Source organism: Cnephaeus nilssonii (genome assembly GCF_951640355.1).
Source record: "Cnephaeus nilssonii genome assembly, chromosome: 11".
Taxonomy (NCBI): Eukaryota; Metazoa; Chordata; class Mammalia; order Chiroptera; family Vespertilionidae; genus Cnephaeus; species Cnephaeus nilssonii.
In genome coordinates this window covers 70,483,053-70,503,028 of record NC_137082.1, presented here as the reverse complement: position 1 = coordinate 70,503,028, position 19,976 = coordinate 70,483,053, and the positions used below count along the sequence as shown (strand labels likewise).

General features: G+C 43.6%; 1 protein-coding gene and 1 pseudogene across 7 annotated transcripts in view; both read right to left on the bottom strand.

The window, feature by feature from the left end:
• PTPRT (protein tyrosine phosphatase receptor type T) overlaps window positions 1-19,976 on the bottom strand; it is a 932,116-nt gene that overhangs the window by 867,665 nt on the left and 44,475 nt on the right. The gene's annotated exons all lie outside the window — the stretch shown is intronic.
• LOC307107180 (HAUS augmin-like complex subunit 2) lies at window positions 876-1,571 on the bottom strand (annotated as a pseudogene). The gene has a single exon. The product of its transcript is annotated as an HAUS augmin-like complex subunit 2 (transcript).

The window sequence follows — 19,976 nt, the reverse complement described above, 5'->3', positions numbered from 1 at the left end:
GATGGCAGCCATGTCTTTCATTTCTCAGTATCCAAAGGCCCTGCACCAGTGCCTGTACATGCTTATTGAATGATTCCTATTCCCGCCTGGCCCTCTCAGGCTGCTGCAGGCTAACTCGAGGGAAGGCCATGCCCCTCCAGACTTGATGAGGGCCCAGAGAAGGGTGAAACAATGCTCTGTTTAGAAATGCTGTCCAACGAACGTGAAGGAAGCAAGTGCCTTCACAGATTCCCCGTCTTCGTTTAATCCGTGTAAATTAACACCAGGGAAGAGTCAAGCTGCTTCCTGGGTTACACATTGCTCCCAGGCAACGAAGTCCACCCCTAGCCCCCAGGATGCTGCTGGTAACTGGAGACAGTCCTGATGGATGGAATTCAGGCCAACATGCCCATACCCTGCTGAGTGCATGCACTAACGAGGCCTTTCAGGATGCTGGCTGTAGCACACACTGTCAGTCATCCCTCAAACTAGTCTTCCCTTCCTCGCAGAGTAACAGCACCCCAGTTTTTGCCAAGCACTATGTTTCCCAGATAAAAGACTATTTTTCAGCCTCCCTTGCATTGTGACATACCCCCATGATGAACTTCTGAGCGATAAGATACAAGCAGAGGTAGACCTTCCACTGAGTCCTTTTTTTTTTTAATTTTCATAAGTTTTATTGAAAAGTGGAATGAAAATATATGAAAAGCAAAGGAAAGTTTAGTTTGGTCTTAATGAACTTGGAACCTTAGTAGTTCAATATAGAGAGGGCTTTTTCAGTATTGCTAGCAGCAAAGCCTATAAATACCCACGTTATCACTGACTAGAAATGGACTTCACATGACTACACGTAATTAAGCAAAATGATTTATTTTTGCTTAATTGGATCAATTGAATCATTTGGCATGAATAGTTTGGACATGAATTTTAGAAGTAAAAGTTAAAGGAGGCATTATAACATCATGTTTAGGAAGATAATTTTCTTCGGGTAATATTTTGCAAACTTCCTTTTATTGTTCTCACCACTTGAGTATATTCTCTGCCAGTTCTTCTGTCTCAGTCACCAAAATGCCCATCTTGGCTGAAGCCTTGCTCATTTTCTTTAGATTTGCATCTAAATGAGGAATATTTCAAATTGTTTCAAGATGGGCTTCTAATCTCTCAATGAAAGCCACTGCCAAGTCCAGCAAATGTCCCAGGTATCTGTGATAAACAGCCTCAACAGGCAGGTTTTCCTGGCACAGGCATTTCAGCAGCCTTTGCCTGGGGGACCTCTTCTCATTCAGCACTGCTTCCAAATGATCATTCATGCTTCGCAGAGTATGACACTTCTGAGCCAAAAATGAAGGATGAACAATATCTGCTGTATCTTTTTCTAGTCTTAGAAGTTCAATTTCCAGGTTTTTCTGATTGATGTCAGCTTGAATATTTGTGATCTGCTGTAGCCTAGAGAGGTTCACAAAACAATGAGCTGATTTCTTGGGTCCATTTAGCATCTCCTGAGTGACCATCTCCAAAGTTACAAAAATGGCCCAGCAATACCCAGCAGTGTTTGGCCCAGACACCAGGTCCCAAGGGTTCGCCATGGCCATGGCTGAAACCCACTTCCCAGAGAGTCTTAAAAGGGAAGAAATACACTCTTCTCTATCTCCATCCAGCTACTCCACATGCAATGGCTGGAACTTAAGCAGGCACCTTGGGCCATGAGGTTGGGGGCCACAAATCATGTGAATGATGAAGAAGTAAATTGGAAGGAGCCTAGGAGCCTTTCACAACTTTTTAGTACCACTAGATTAGCTGGATTGACTCCTCTGTGACAGTTTTACAAAAGGTAGAAATTAATTTTCATGCTGTTTATGCCACAGTTATTTGGAGGCTTCTTTGTTATGCAGCTGAACTTAGTCCTAACTAATACATAGATATAAATAGACACTATGAACCAGCTGGAAGACCACTTTACCCGGTTTGGCCTCCCTCTCTCATAGTATATCCCAAGCAAGTCATTTTAGTTCTCTGTACCTCAGTTTTGCAATCTGTAGAACAGGGGGAAAAACGTGCATTGTGATTGCTTAAAAAGACTTTTGTGAGGCACAAATATTACCTAGTCTAAAGATGCCGTGTGAAATATAAAGCCCTACCACATATAAAGGACTTTCATTTCCTACAAATTAGAGAATTTTTAAGGAGGAAATGCATAGAAGAAAGCCAGGTATGAAAGCCTCTTCTAATTAAGTAACTCAATCAGACCGACAGTTTCTCTGCTCATCTCTGCCAAGTTGCCCCTCCCAATCCCATCCAGGTCATTCTTTATTTTCCAAATGAGGATTTAATTTTGCTCCAACACCATTACATCTAAATTAAATATTTATACGGCTGAATATCAATTGTCTTTTAGAAATAAAGATTTGAACTCTATGAGCTGGAGATCCATGATGGTGGCCGATTAGATGGAAGCTACACTCACCTCCTTCCAGGAACAAACTGGAATTACAACTAAAATATAGAACAAAGAGCCTGAATAACCAACTGAAGATCAGCTGAAGAGAAGTCTTATGACCAAACATTTACAGAAGATGCCACATCGAGACTGGTAAGAAGGGTGGTAAAAAGGGCTGGCCCTGCTCCCACGGGTGGTGGCTGAGATTCAGGAGGGATATCTCAGCTGCAGGGGGTCCCCTGAGAAGCATGGGGTTTCGACCCCAAGACAGGCTCCTCAGCCCAGAGCACCAGAGTCGGAAGAGGCACCCCCATAACATCTGGCTGTGAAAATCTGTGGGGATTCTGTCTGCCAGGCAGAGACAGGAGTGTACTAGAGACACAGGTGCCCTCTTAAAGGACCAACACACAAAATCTCCTTCACAGCCACTCACCCTGGGCTGCAGGGGAGGGAGGGAGGACAGAGTAAACTAGTCATGTGAGGAGACCCTGGGGTGTGTGGCTCTGGGGAGAGATTGAAGGAACAGTGCCAGGATCCCTGTGCTGATCATGCTCCCATATTGCAGACACCATCTTTCTTGGGTGGAGCACCCCTCCACACAGTATGAGCCTGGGAGAATGCCCACCCCCCTGCCTAGGCTACCTGTCACCCCACCCGGTGGAGCTCATGCCCTGCTGGAGAGTCAGCTGCCTGGGCTGGGGTGCAGAGGTCTGGGCAGACTCAAGGGGTGTCACTGAGTGGTGTGACTTGGAGTGGGCCATTCCCCTCACCTTTCATGAACCTGACTGGTACCTACCCCTCACATGAGATCTGCAAGCCCCACTCGCGGGGATCCCTGCAGCTCCACCCTCCGGATTCCTGGTTTTAATTTGCATTTCTCTGATGATTAGTGATGCTGAGCATCTTCTCATACGTCCATTGAATATCACCTGCCAGAATGGCTACCATCAATAAATCAACAAACAACAAGTGTTGGCAAAGTTGTAGAGAAATGGGAACCCTCGTACACTGTTGGTGGGAATGCAGACTAGTGCAGCCACTGTGGAAATCAGTATAGAGTTATCTCAAAAAATTTAAAGGGGAACTGCCTTATGACCCAGTGATTCCACTTCTGAGAGTATATCCAAATGAATCAGAAACACTAATTCAAAAGAGTGCATGCACCCCTATGTACACTGCAGCATTATTTGTAATAGCCAAGTTTTGGAAGCAGCCCATTAGTAGATGAGTGGATAAAAAAACCTGTGAAACATCTACACAACAGAATACTACTCGATCATAAAAAAGAAGGAACTCTTACTTTTTGCAAGAGCATGGATGGACCTGGAGGGTAATATGCTAAGTGAAATAAGCCAGTCAGAGAAAGATAAGTACCATATGATTTCACTTATATGTGGAATCTAATGAACAAAATAAACTAACAAGCAAAATAAAAACAGAGTCACAGATACAGAGAAGAGACTGACAGTTGTCAGAGGGGAGCAGGGGTAGAGGGGGCTGGGTGAAAAAGGTGAAGAGTTTAAGCAAAAAAAAAGAAAAGAAACTCATAGACACAGACAACAAACAGCATGGTGATTACCAGGGGAAAGGGGGGATAAATGGTGATGGAAGGAGACTTGACATGGGGTGGTGAACACACAATACAGCATACAGATGATGTGTTATAGAATTGTACACCTGACACCTATATAATTTTATTAACCAATGAAATTTATGAGCTAACACAGAGTAATTCAATAATTGTAAATTTCACAACTGGGCTTTGTAATCAATTACTGTTTAATAATGATATAAATGCACCTTCTCCTCAGGAGACCCTGGACAACTATAAATTAGATTCTGCACACCCAACAATCTGGCAACATCTCTATACTGGCTTTGGCTCTCCCAAGGAGTAACCGAGGCCAGGGATTAATCCCAGGCTAGCTTCCCCCAGCCATGCATTTGGACCCCAGTGCACTCATCAGTCAGGCTGTGCCGAGACCAGACTTAATGAGCACTCACACAAAACATCATTGAGAAGATAAATCACCTGGAAGGAAAACCTCACAGACCAACTCAAAGAAATGCTGACAGTGTGTGGGTAATAGAGATAATAATTCATGCATTCACCTACCCAACAGATAGTTATCAACTGCCTACTACGTGCCAGGCACCATTCTATATCAGTGTAAGAAACAAAGATACCTGCCCTCCTAGAGGATGAGAATAAGATACAATGAACAATAAATAGCAAATTAAACTGGGCTCAACATCTATCAACTTTTAGAAATAAACATTTGAAATTCATCAGCTAATACAGTGTATTAGGTCATACATGCTATGAAGAGAAACAAACTTATAAAGTATTACCCTAATTTTATATATATATATATATATATATATATATATATATATATATATATGAATTATAAATAAAGGTTCAAAGAAGGGAAGTAACTTGCTCAAAATCAGAAACTAACTTAGATTTGGGATAATTCAGCTCTACCTGATGCCAAATTCTGCCCTCTTTCTACCTCTCACACTGAATGGGTGGACCGAATGGCCAAACTTACTCCTGCTACTCTGACCTCATTTATCGCTGACTACAGCACAGAAATTCTTGTGAATAAGTTTCCCTCTTCCACTATGCACGTAACAGACGCTCTAACTCGGAAAATCAGGCTAAGATTAAAGAATGCTCAGTCACCTGAATGGACTATCAGTACTATGTAGCTATCCACCATGCTTACCTCTGCACTGGGCTTGAGCGAAATTTCCCTTTTATTTATTTTTAATTTTTTAATTTTTTTAATTTCTTTATTGATTAAGGTGTTACATATGTGTACTTATTCCCCCATTACCCCCCCTATCTCCCCCACTCATGCCCTCACCCCCCTGTTGTCTGTGTCCATAGGTTAGGCCATTTGCACCTTTTAATTTCTATGTGATAAATGTTGGCATTATTTTCACTCTGAAATAACCTTAAAGCAATTGTGTTAATCACTGTTCATTTGAAACCCATTCTTTGTCTTCATAGGACTGGCCGACTATATGAGAATGCATTATAAATGCGGCATCTATTGGGCCTGAGCTTGGTAAAGAGGTGCTGGGACCTTCGAGACCTCTGTCACAAACCCACAGATCCTGGTAATTGATTAGAGAGCTTTTAAGTGAGCTCAGTGATTGCATTTTGAATTCTTTTATATTAATTATTAAGAGCAAATTATGTTGTTGAAAGGAAAGCCATAGAAAGATGGTAACTTAATGAAATAGATTAGGGAGGCATGCTGGATAAGGTAATTGATTTTTAAAATGAAAGGCATTTGGGAGAAGGTTTGTCAAAATGGATTTAAACAACTGAAAACTGTGTACTTAGACACTACTTAGGTCTTCCTTGAAGATGAAAAGAAAGTAGCTGGTGATTTGGTAGAATCTGGGCAAATATGAAGAAAAGGGTATTTTGTTTTATATAAAACAGGCCTGCCCACTGATATAGTCATGCCTGACAACACCATCCTTGTATCGCTCTATACAATCTTCCCGTGGAAGAGTTCACACCGGAAAGAAGATTTCACCTGAATGCTCTCATTTTCGTAGGCTGTCCCTTTTCAACAGAAATGCCAATGCATCCCTACAATATGGAAAGATGTTACAAAAGTCAGAGCTCAGATTTTAGAAGCACTATGTTATTTAAACAGTAAACAGTAAACTTTTGTTCTAAGAATGACACCAACCCCTCAATTGTCATCCCCAATTTCCCACTCTCAGTAGGAGGCAAGCATCTTGTAATAGTAACAGCAGCAACTGGAAGAGTAGGAACACTATGCACATCCATGGTGCTTACTAGTGGTAAATAAACATCCACTGACCCCCTTTGGTGGATCCTTATGGGGGGCGGGGGAGGGACATTCAACTGGCTGTTTGAAGCCACAGACTTTCCGTCCTAGAACCATGGCCCAATTTGTCTGTGACCTCGAGGAGAAGGTCCAGGTGGTGAAAAAACGCTGTGACTTACACAAAGCCTGGCTTGGCCATGTTTTGGCACTATGAAAGGTTGAGGGGTTCCCCTGCTAAGATCCCTGCAGCTATTCAGAGCTCATGAAAAAATAGTCAGAATGCTCAAACTGGTCGCTTCAAACAGCTCACAGTTAAGGAAGCTCTGCTGAAAGGTTTGGTGGCCACTGAGTTGTGGATGCACTTTTATGTCAGTGAGATCATAGGCAAGGGTGGGCTCACTGGCTGTAATGTTTGAAGACTAATCTTTAACATCTGTTTCTTTTTGGTTTATTATTTGAATGCTCTTGGACCACAGTGTGTGTTTTATTGAGATCTTGCTTGGAGGTTCTAGCAGGAGAGCGCAGCTACTCCTTAGGTCATCCTCTTCAACCTAGCACACAGCTTTGGGAGGGGCCCACATGGGTCACTGAGGGAGGAGGGGGACACCCACCTGGCCAGCCAGATCGGCCGAATCAACCCTGGCAATCAATGGGGTGACAGATGTCACAGCCAGATTACCCTCACATCCAAATGATGTTTTATTGAGTTGTACACTTGAAACCTGTATGGTTTTGCAAATCAATGTCACCCCAATAAATTCAATTTTTTTTTAAATGCGCTCTGGCCCTGTGACTCTGTTGGTTGGAGCATCATCCCGTACACCCTGGTCAGGTTCACATACCTAGGTTGTAGGTTCCATCCCTGGCCAGGGCACGTATGGGAGACAGCTGATACCTCTCCTCCCTCCCTCCCTCCCTCCCTCTCTCTCTCTCTCTCTCTCTCCTTAAAAAATACAATTTAAAAAAAACACACATCCTTAGGTGAGGCTTTAAAAAAAAGATATGTCAAAATCAATGTTTTCTATATCAAACACTGCATGGAAGGTCACAATTTCTCTTGATATTAGGTTGGGTTGTCTTTTGCTTTAATAATGTCATTGCATGTCTTTGCTCGGTCTGAAAATGGAAAGCATCTACAGTATGTAAATATACCAACCTGGTACATATATTTATGAGGATAACATTTTAATTTGAAGGTTGGAAAAATGGTATTTTATTTCAGGAAAGTCGGGGCGGGGGGGGGGAGTACTTAAGAAAACTAGAACTTGTTATAGTAGGAGAAATGTACCAAAGTTAAGTCATGTCAGTAAAGAATAAAATTTGGATTGTTTCTCTTTGCTAAAATCACAGATGACGCCTATGTATGTAAATGTTGGGATACTTGGTGGTATTTTATATACCTATCTTTGTGACATTTTTAATCTAATTTTGGTAAGTGGTTATTATTAATCTATCTGGCTTTATAATTTTTAGAGCCTATCTTTACAAAAATAAAATACCCTATGAATATTTAAACAGGGTTATAACATGTCATCCATGGATCTAAGAAGTATATTATGTTCAGAAATAAATGGAAGTGATTGCATATCAGTCAAAAAAAACCCAACTCCATGGAGTGCAGCTTCTGAGCCGGGGCCCAGTCATCACTGAGAGGAGGGGCTCTAGGGCCACCCAACCAGCAACATCTGCCCCAGATTCTGCACGAACAAGAAACAGGCCTCATGTGATGATTTTCATTCCTTCTCCTCACTGCCACAGGAAATGAATGAAATACGACAAGGGTGAAAGGTTGGTGGGCCAGCAGTACTTGTAGTTGTGAGCTATTTCTCCCTCCTTTGGATTCCTCCTTAAAGCTTGGTATGAAAAAAAAATTGCAGTCACACAAAAGAAAGGCTAATCGCAAAACACAGCCAGGACACATCTACACCCTAATGCACCTCCTGGCATTCGTAAAAGCCAAAAAAATAAAAAAGCCTGGAGGGCACGTCACTCCTAGCTGGCAAACTTGGCCAGCCCATAGCCACGTTACTGCAGCCACAAGCATCGTCCAGAAGGGCTGATGCAGAAGAAAGCCCAGGCCATTACACTAAGGTGCTTCCTCAGTGTTACGTGGCAAATGTAGGTCCAGAAAGAGGTTAAAGCAGGAGTGGGGAACCTTTTTTCTGCCAAGGGCCATTTGGATATTCATAACATCATTCCAGGGCCATACAAAATGATCAACTTAAAAATTAGCTTGCTATATTTGGTCAAACATTTATTAATTAACTCACCCCTCATGCCTTGGCAAGGCCAGGCCAAGTGGTTTCTAGGGGCCTAATACAGCCCACAGGCCAGGCATTCCTCACCCCTGGGTTAAAGCATCCAAGGTGGGAGTGCCATGGGCATGTCCTCCAGCTTGGCATTCCAAAGAGAATGTCCCTATGGGTGGGTACAGTGTCTGAGCTTGAAGGGCCTGGGACCCTGCTCTGTTCCTGATGGCAGGTGAGCAGGCTCTGTATATGCCAGACTCGGGTTAACCTCCACCTCTCGCTTGGTTTTGATGAATCTCACTCTGATTGATTGATTGATTTTCCCAACTTTCTTCCCACAGGTGCAAATCTGAATATTTCAAGGATGTTGCTAGATCTTTCATGCTGACAACTGCCGTGGAACACTGTGAGCGGAGGAAGGGCTGCACTCTTTCCATAGTAGTGGTTGGCATAAACACTGTTCCTCCGAGCACTGCGCCTGGGAAGGCAATGTTAGCTAGATGGATGAAGAGGATAAAATGCCTCCTCTACCAATGATGAAAACCAGAGCAAGTCTGTATCCGGTCATCAGATCAGAGGCAGATGAAGAGAGCCTGAGGCCCTCCGTTGGACCAACAAGGAGGTATGCAACTGGTCACTTTCATGGCAGCCATAAAGAAGGACAAAGATATTAAAAAGGGGTCAGAGAACTTTAATAAGGGAAGAGGGAGAAATGACCAATTGTTGACCAATCTGCATTCAGTCTTGTATTAATAGGACCAATGGCTTTATCTATCCCATTTCAGACGACAACATGCAGAGCTTTGAAAGCCTCAAGCTCCTACAACAAACCAGGCAGTTGACAATCTTGTGGTCACCAGCCCACTCTTTCTAGCCTGTCCCAGCACGGACACTACTGGACCCCAAAATAGTCAGGTGGAAAGGTCAGAAGGCAGAACAGCACCTGCACTGAATATGGCACCTAAGGAGAAGGGTCCAGAAGAAAGAGGAGACTAACAGCAAGGAGTTGGTGAAGGGGTGTAGGTCTCACCAGGCTCCCATTCCTACCACTGCCCCTGAAAGACCACAGGAGTGCCAAGCCCTTGGCTCCACTAGCCTCCAGCTTTCTTGAAGGAAAAACAAAAATCAGATTGTAGGCTATCATCCGTAAGCCCACTCTGTCTACAATTCAGACCTGGCTGGGCTAATAGTTTCAAAATTAGAAGGTGGTCTGTATCTTTATCCCACAACTCCAGGCTGTAAGCCTAGGACAGGAACCCCAGTGCATTCTGAAACTATGTATATCATAATATATGAGGATAAGCTCCCCTTCATCACAACTTTAAGTACATATTTTAAAAGTGTATCTACATATAAATATGTATGTTTATATATACACTAGAGGCCCAGTGCACGAAATTTGTGCATAGGGGGGTGTCCCTCAGCCCAGCCTGCACCCTCTCCAATCTGGGACCCCTTGAGGGAGTCCGACTCCCAAATGGGCAGTCAGACATCCCTCTAACAATCCAGGGCTGCTGGCTTCAAACTGCTCGCCTGCCTGCCTGCCTGACTGCCCCTAACCACTTCTACCTGCCAGCCTGATCACCCCCTAACCACTCCCCTGCCAGCCTAACCAATGCCTAACTGCTCCCCTGCTGGCCCGATTGCCCCCACTGCCCTCCCCTGCAGGCCTGGTCACCCCTAACTGCCCTCCCCTGCTGGCCTGGTCACCCCCAACTGCCCTCCCCTGCAGGCCTGATCCCCCCAAATGCCCTCCCCTGCAGGCCTGGTCACCCCCAACTGTCCTCCCCTGCAAGCCTGGTTGCCCCCAACTGCCTCCTCTGCCAGCCCAGGCACCCCTAACTGCCCTCCCCTGCAGGCCTGATCGCCCCCAATGCCCTCCCTTGCAGACCTGGTCCCTCCCAACTGTCTTCCCCTGCTGGCCTTTTTGTGGTGGCCATCTTGTGTCCACATGGGGGCGGCCATCTTTGACCAAATGGGGGCAACCATCTAGTGTGTTGGAGTGATGGTCAATTTGCATATTACCTCTTTATTATATAGTATACACATAGTATTATAGGTTTTTGTGTGTATATAGTCCTGTTTTCTGACCATCAGCCCTACAAAGCTATAAGCTCCACTGTGGTTCTTCACGGTGCTCCCTGCAAAGGAGCAAGAGGTCTGCAGCGCCCCACCCTCCATGTACTTGACCACAAGGGCCTGCATTTTTTTCTAATTGGCACAACCAGCTAGTTACTGAGCCATCCCCACGTGCCCTTTCTGACTCCATCATCTTTCTACTCTAATGGGAAAAGGGGGCTGATGCTTTGCCAACTTCCCCGCTTCTCCTTACCAACAGAGAGCTACCTTTAGCTGCTTAGCTTCTCCTCTACCTCCACTTCCCCTTCGCCACCCCAAAGATTTCTTTTTTTAGAGATTGTGTGATACAGGATCAAGAGAACACAGAACAAGAGATAGAAATAGAGAGGCAGGAGACAAAAGGAAAGAATTCAGGCCAAAAAACTAAGCTGATCTGTGTTACAAAGACTTTACAAGTGGGACAAGGGCAGGAGAATAGAAAGTTGGGAAATATATATTTGAGTTCCCATTAGTAAATAGTCTTTAATAGAAGTGAGCAAATAATTAAATGTCCTTTTAATGATCTCTATAATCTCAGAAAACGATGCCACTCAGAGACTGAGCCACATGGGTTTACAGGTTGCCAAGGGTTTTATCCACAGTGTGAATGCCAGAAAACTAGACAGATATTGGAGGAAAGTGGAAAACACTGGAATATATTGTCTTCTCCCCTCCCCCCACCCCTGGATTAAAGAATGTCACATAGGAGCAGGAAATTTTTTAAGCCTGGTACCAATGCAAAAGGAATTTTTTAAAGCCAAACCTATGGACCTATCCAACAGCCATGAGACGGAAGGGAATGCTCAGCTGCCACACATGAATAATGCAGTTGCCCCTTCCTGCTTCTCAATAAACATGGCTTCTGGACAGATCGCATCCTGCTCATGGGAGAGTAAAGAGAACAAGAAAAAACACAGAACTTAATTTTCACATACTGCAAAACAAGAACAGCAAATAACATCAAGAGACTTTGGAGGTACACACCTCTGAAAACAATCTACCATAGGATCCAGAAGAAAATTTCATAAATCTGTTCATCATGCTTTTTACCTTATCTATGCCAAAATTGGCAATAACACCTCTATCCCCACTTCCATGGCCATATGCTTGTTCCCAGGCAGCCCTGCTTTTCACCAATATGTTGTAGATGTCAGTAAAATGGCTTTTATATTCCTTTCACATTCTGGAACTTTCACATTGTTCTGTAATGATTATGCATTGTTTCTATAATAATTTTAAAAACTAAGTTGACAGGAAATAAAACCATCTCCCTTAACCAAATATAAATTTTCTTTAAAAATGATTCACTTCCTATTTAAAATAAAAAGATCCCCTGTCTTTGTCAAAGGATTAGCCCTCAAAGAAACATTTAGGCCTAGATGGATTCAGAAATGATTTATTTAGTCAAGCTCGTATTTGTTAAAGCTAGCATAATACCAATAACAGATTTTGGCAAAGACCAGGAAAAAAGGACTTGAAATCAATCTAATGAACATAAACAAAAATCCTAATTAAGCACTTAGCAAATAGAAACCAGAAAAGCATTTTTAAAAATAACACATCATGTCCTAATAGAGCTCATCCCAAGAACAGAGCCTATTAAAAATAATCACCATGTTAATATATTTAAAAGCATATATTTTAACTCAGTAGACACCAAGAAACATTTAATCAAATTCCTCACTTATGCCTGAGCTAATGAAAAATAAAAGAACCTTGATAAATTAAAATAGAACTCTTGCTTATTAACTCAATAAAAAAAAATTCACACACCACCACCACCCCACAAAATATTCAGCAGAGTACTTAAGAATAACCCCCTGGAAGTGTTCCCATTCGAGAAAGAAAAAAAAAACAACCACAAAGATGCCCATTATCACCATCGTTACTTAACATGGTACTGTAAGTGTTATTCAGTGCAAAAAGTAGTATCTATTGGAAAAGAGACAGCAAAATCATCTTTATTTATAGCTGATTATATACTTGGGAAATCCAAAAGAATCCATTGAAAAGTGAATAGAAAAAAATAAGAGAACTAAATTTTAAAACATTTTAAAAAATTAATATCCTTTTATACCAAGAATAACTATATTTTTAAAATGGAAAAAGATACTCTCCAAAGAATACAAATAAACAATATCACTATTTAGGAATGAATTTTACAAAAACATACAAAACCCTAGAGAGTTGTACTAGAGGTCAAAAAGGAACTACCGAATCCACTGAATATGCTGTTCCCAGACACTTTGTAATTCTCAATTGTAGAGGTAATTCCAATCAAAACTCACAATTCATGAACCTTGACAACATGATTCCAAAATTCATCTGGAAGAATAAACTCAGCAAGAATAGTCAGGAAAAAAAAATCAGAAAATGTAATTACTTCAAGGATTTGGGGTGACTCGGTCTGCCAGATGGTAAAACATATTATAATGCTTTCGTACAGAAGAGACAATAGAAACGTAACAGAACATCCAGACATAGATGCAAGTGTACATGGAAATTTACTATAAGATTTAAAAAAGACATTTCAAATCAGTCAGGGAAAGGGAGGATTCAACAAATCGTGTTAGGACAACTCACTAGTTATTTGCAAAACTTGGATGAAAATATATACATTAGCTCTGGTCAGTTTAGCTCAGTGGATAGAGCGTTGGTCTCTGGACCAAAGGGTCACGGGTTTGATTCCCGACTGGGGCATGTACTTCGGTTTCAGGCTCCATCCCCAGCCATTGCTGGGGCATGTGCAGGAGGCAACCAATCAACACATCTCTCACATCGATGTTTCTTTCTCTGTGTCTCTCCCTTTTCCTTCCACTCTCTCTAAAAATCAATGGGAAAATATCCTTGGGTGAGGATTAACAACAACAGCAAGAACAAATATGTATATCTGGAGGAAGAGATATTTTATTGTCCTGGGTTGGATAATACAGTTCATAACATCAAATCAAGTACAGAAGCTGTGAAAAAAACAAATGACTATTTTGATTACATAAAACAACTGTGCTGAGAGAAATGGCATAAATACAGCTTAAATACAACTGTTTGCCCTGGAGAGGGGACCTCGACTGGAAAGGGGGCAAAGGGGCCTGGAAATGTCCTATCTCTTAGCCTGGATGATGGCTGCATGGGTGTGTGCATATACAAAATCCACTGAGCTGCACAGTTAAGATTTGTGCATGTTATCAGATAAAAGTTATGCCTCAGTAAAAAATAATAATAATAATAATGAAGGAAATAAATCAAACATTTATCCTGTCTTTCCCATAAAGATCATATTTCAGGGTAAGCAAAGACTTAATGAGGAAGAATTCTTCTTCATACAAAAGTTACAGTTAATAAATGCAAAAGGAACAAAAGAATTAGAAATTCACCATTTTGCAATACCTGATGAAAGAATTGATCTAGAAAGTGCCCGTCAATGGCTGTTAAAGCCACTCCAGCAGTGGTTCTCAAACTCTAGCGTGCGTCAGAATCACTTGGTGTGATGGTTAATTTTATACATCAGCTTGATTGGTCACAGGGTGCTCAAATATTAGATCAAACATCATTCTGGGTGTTTCTGTGAGGGAACTTTTGGAGATGGCTAACATAAATCAGTAGGTGAGCAAAGCAGATTGCCTCCATAATGTGGGTGGGCCTAATCCAATCAGTTGAGAGCCTGCATTGAGCAAAAGGCTGACCTCCCGCCCCAGCAAGATGAATTCTGTATTGTCTGCTCTTTCTGTTTCTATAGCATGTCTTTTGGCTTCATCTGCAACATCAGCTCTTAGACTAGAATTGTGGCAACAGCTCTCACCAGGTTTCAGGCCTGCCAACCTACTCTGCAGATTTGAACTTGCCAGCCTCCCTAATCATGTAAGTCAATTTCTTATCCTAAGCCAATCTGTCCATATCTATATAGATGATTGATAGATAGATAGATAGATAGATAGATAGATAGATAGATATGTGGATACAAATATATGTATCTGTTTCATTTCTCTGGAGAACTCAAATACAGCTGGAAAACTTAGAGAAACAAATTGCTGGGTCCCACCAATTTGCAGTCAATGTGGGGTGGAACATAGAATTAGCATTTCTCACAAGTTCCTGGATGATGTTGATGCTGCTAACTGTGGGACCACACTTTGGAAACCAAGGTATTATATGTGGAATCTAATGAACAAAATGAACTTATAAGCAAAATAGAGACAGACTCATAGAGAGAAGGCTAACAGCTGTCAGGGTTGGGTAATGGGGGTGGGGGGAGGATTGAGGGAAAATAGGGGGGGGGAGAGAAAAAACGCATGGACCCAGACAACAGTATGCTGATTGCGGGGGTTAGAGGTGGTAAAGGGAGGTGGAGGAAGGTATGGGAGGATAAATGGTGATGGGCGGAAACTTGACTTGGGGTGGTGAACACACAATACAGTGTACAGTGTACAGATGATGTGCTGTAGATAATTTTGTTAATCAGTATCACCCAATAAATACAATAAAAAGGAAAAAAACTTAAAAATAAATTTTAAAATCTAAAAATAAATAACTAAATAAATAATAAAATAACATTTAAGAAAAAGAAAATCAATGTGTTAGACAAAAGGTTGATCGGGAAGTTCATGACTAAACCAGACTGACAACACCTAAACTCCCTGATCAATCTTAAGTTCAGTTGATAGGAAATGGGGCAATAGAGGAACAGGATACAGAACACCATAAACGTGCAGTCAGCCAAATCCAGAGTATGGGAAAATCTACAGAAAAAAAAAGACCCGGAGTCTTCAACAAATAAATGCCACGAAGGAGCGTGAAATGGGCAACTGTCAATGACCAAAAGAATTTAAAAGACCTTTGAGGGGACTGATTCCAACTAGCTACCTATTTTTTCAAGTGAGAAGTTAAAGAAATTTTAGTGGTATTGGAAAACTGTCATCAGTGTTATTGGATGGGGTAATAGAATTATGCATATACTTTTTAAGCCCCAATCTGTTAGACCAGGGTTTCTTAGCCTTGGCACTGTTGATCTTCTGGGCCAAGTAATTCTTTGTTTCGGGGGCTATCCTGTGCATTATAGGACGTATAGCAGCATCCCTGGCCTCTCTCTGCAAGACGCCAGTGGCAACCACACCAGCCCAGGCTGTGAAATCCAAAACTGTCTCAGACACTGCCATGTCCCCTGGAGGGCAAATTACTCCTAGTAGAGGACCACTGTGTTAGCTCTATCTTCTGAAGAATTTGCAAGGGGAGAGATATGGCTGGGGTTTTGTTTTAAAATGCTCCAGGAAAAACGGTGGGGAGTGGGTGGGAGGCGGAGTTACTAGATTGGCAAAACGGTGACAACTGTTGAAGCTGGGAAGTGAGTGGCTGGTGGTATCAGTCTAGTCCTTGTACTTTAATATATGTTTCAACACTTCCAATGAAACATTTTTACAAAAACACATGCACACACATAAAGAAATACTGCAGAAACACATTTCTGACAAGTGTTCATGATATATTAGGTGGGGAAAAAGAACAGATCACCAGGTAATATGTATACTGTAACTCCTGTGTGATATAAAAGAGAGACGGAGACGCTCAAGGAGGATAGGAGTCCAAATATTTACATTAATGGTCTCTGGGTGGTGGAACTCTGGGTAACAATTCTCTTCTTCCAATCAGTAGTTTTCCACATGAACATATACATATTATTCAATGTAAACAAATAAAAGAAAAGCTAATAAAGAAGAAAGAGATTGCTTTAGAGAGGCACCATATGGGCAAGAAAAGAAACAAAAAGACTATTCAAAATGAATACAAAAATCTCAAAAATTATGGAGCTTTTGAGTAGAGGGGCAAAGATACCTCATAGCTAAAGCAAGTTCATAGACATATGTGTTGTGTTTATTGATACTGATCTTAGTCGCCTAAATTCCACTTGATTTCCCATTTCAGAAGGCAGAATCACATGGAGCAAGTTTTAGAAAGACTTCTCTCTAAACAGAGACTGGTATTTTCCTTGCCAGGCAAATATTTAAACTAACGTTTTTAAAACCATCTTGTTGGTGCTTAAATCCAAGTGGAAAACTTGGATTTATGCAGCTATACTCACGCCCCAAAGATTCTGGGTGTCAGGGGTTTTGCTCTTAGGCTTTTCAACACCAAATATAAATTATTTGCTATTTAATCACCTGCTGCTTTGGCTCACCTGAGTGGCTGCAGCCTGACTTTGGCACAAGTAATTAACAGTGAGCAGAGTTCGCAATGTGATGGTTCCTTCTGCGGTATCTGGCCTAAATTTCAGTTCCCTGTCTGTCTTCAACCTTCCCGTGATCTGCTATTAGATCATCTCCTCCTCCGTGGTCATTCCCTCCCCTATAAGGTGGAGATCATGAAGACAAGGCTTTTGCCTTCTTCAGTGCTGTGTCCCCAGTGCCTAAAAGAGGGCTTGATGCATAGTAGGTGCTTACAGCTGAAAAACGATTCAATTGTGTTTCCCTTTCTTTTCCCCATTTCCGGCCCTCTTGGGAAACATCCACTATTTCTGGGGCTACCAAACGTCCTGAATTCTCAGCAGTCTCAGATTCCATTCATGTGCTGCCCACCCCCACTTCAGGTGGGTTAATGAAGATGTTAACATACACCAACTCGGTACTATACACACACATACAAGCACAGGCGTGCGCGCGCTGCGCGCGCGCACACACACACACACACACACACACACACACACACACCGCTCTGCACACCTCTATACCTTGCCCCTGGTGATACTTTCCATTTATTCTTTGTGCCTCAGCCAATCTGTGCTCAATTTCATTGTCTTCTTAATAAAACTAGTTAATTAATTAGTTTCCAGAGTTAAAATTCATGAGGCAGCGCAGGGAACGTCTACATCTGTAGCTGTTTCTGAATTCCCTCTAGCTGCAGGCTTTTTTCATTCTGCCCACAAAGACTCCTAAGTTTATTTGAAGACATGTCCCCACGGCCTCCCCCAGGTCCTCAGCAGCCCACAGCAGATTTTCCTGCTCCTCCCAGTCATTTTCTGCTCAATTCACTCCAGTGTTTGGCGTGAGAATTGACATCACATTCTGGAACTAAGGCCAACTCTCAGATAACAATCCTCTTTCAGGCCCGTCTCCTGGCCTTCTGCCAAGATCCACTCAGGGTCCCGATAATGTCACCCCAAATCCTCCTGTAGCCCCTTGTTAGAGATCTAGTCCAACCTCTCCCTGAGGAAAAGAGGATACTGAGGCCCAGTAGGTTGAAGCAGCATGTCAGGGTGACATGTGAGTGAGGGGCAATGCAAGGACTGTGACTGAGGTCTCCTGACCCCAAGAGCCCAGTTTCCGTTCTCCAGAGCATGGATCAGCAAACTAACCCCCATGGGCTAAATCTGGCCTTCTGCCTGTTTTTGTAAATAAAGTTTTATTGAAACATAGCCATGCCCAATTATTTTCATATTGTCTGTAACTAGTTTTGGCGACAACAGCAGAGTTGACTAGTTGTGACAGAGACTGCATGCGCTACAAGCCCAGAATATTTCCTGTCTCGCTAGTTGGCTGACTCCTACTAGAAGGTTCAAAAGAGCAGGAAGGAGGAGTGAAAGGCTGATGCAGGCACCCCATAGAAGGCCCACTGAGCATCTTGCGAGTCTCCTCAAAGGCAAGCAGCTCCAAAGAGGAATGGGAGGACTCCCTCGGGCAGAACCAGTTGTCTCCCTCCCCCTCGCTCTCCCCTGCTGCCCATGGCATCGTGGTAGACTTCGCAGAAATGCAGCTTCACCGTCAGGCACCTTTGGCTGTTCCCTCCAACACACACACACACACACACACACACACACACACACACACACAGAGTTTCAAGTGTACAATGGCCTCCATAAAATAGCTCTGGAATATTAAGCTCAGGCTGCCACAAAAGAGAGCCCCTGGACTCCAAAGCATGGGCAAGGCCAAGAGCCAAGGGACCTCCCACAGGCAGGAGGCTTCTGGGTGCATCTGGTTTCCCCTGGATGAGAACCACAGGCACGGAGAACCCCAGAAGGTGAAGTTCCTCAGAGAGGTCCCGCTGGGCACTGTCGTCTCGCATGGACACCTCCTGCTTCAAAGAACTCGCCCCCCAGTGGCAGCCCACTCCATTTCCACATGGCAACAGCAGGGGGCCCTGGGGGAGCCCTAGAACCAAACCAGAGGGGGAGGCAAGCTTCCTTCCTTGACTATTTCCCAGGATGAAGGTCCTGCTCACTGCTGAGGCATCCAAGTTCAAAGCCTCCACATGGCCTAGAATCCAGATTAGACTTCAAAGTGGGTGTTGCCAACTCCTCACCATGCAGGAGCTCCTTCCTGCTTCTCCGGAACCAGGGGCACAGGCTCATAGCAGGATGAGGACGCAAAGCCTTCAAGGGCCTTGACATGGAACAGAAGCAATACAGTGATCTTTCCTCACCTGCAGTTTCACTTTTCCGGTTTCAATTTCCCCTGCGGTCAATCACGGTCAGAAAATATTAAATGGAAAATTCCAGAAATAAACAATTCATTTGTTTTAAATTGCAAGCTGTTCTGAATAGCATGGTGAAATCACAGGACATCTCGCTCCATCCAGCTCCATCCTGCCCAGAAATGAATCATCCTTTTTTCCAGAGATTCCAGGTTGTAGATGTGCCCCCCTCCCCCCCCCCCCCCCCGCATTAGTCACTTAGCGGTCCCCGTCATCAGATGAGTTATGAGAGGAAGAGGGACCCCATTCACATAACTTCTTATATATATAGAACCCTAATATGCAAATAGACCAAATGGCGGAACAATTGAACCGGTTGCTATGACGTGTGCTGACCACCAGGGGGCACGCGTGGAACATGGCTGGCGTCGGCAGCAGGCGGCAGAGCATAGAACATGACAGGCGTCAGCTGTGGCGAGATGGTGGAGCAGGTGAGCAGGGGCACGAGACCAAGACGGGGCACCAGTTGCTGTCATCAGAGCAAACCTCTGGTGCTTACTGAAAATTCTTTGCTCCCACGCGCCGCAGTCCCATCCGGCACTCGCACCTGCTGCAGGTGCCAGCCCCGCTCACACCCACTGTCAGCGCCGGAGCCACCGCTTGCACCTGCTGCCAGCGCCCAGCACCGGCCCCGATTGCTCGGCACCGTCAGCGTGTGCGAGCAGCGACTACCAGCCCCAATCGCCTCTCAGGGCTTCTCCACCTCCTCCTGCTCCTGAGGGGCAATGAGGGCCAGAAGCCACCTCTCGCACCCACTGCCAACAACAGCCCCGCTCGCACCTGCTGCTGGCGCCAGAGCCGCTGCCCACACCCACAGCTGGTCCCAATCGCTCGGCACTGTCAGCAGGTGCAAGTGGCGACTGCCAGCCCCGATCGCCCCTGAGGACTTCTTCACCTCCCCCTGCTCCTGAGGGG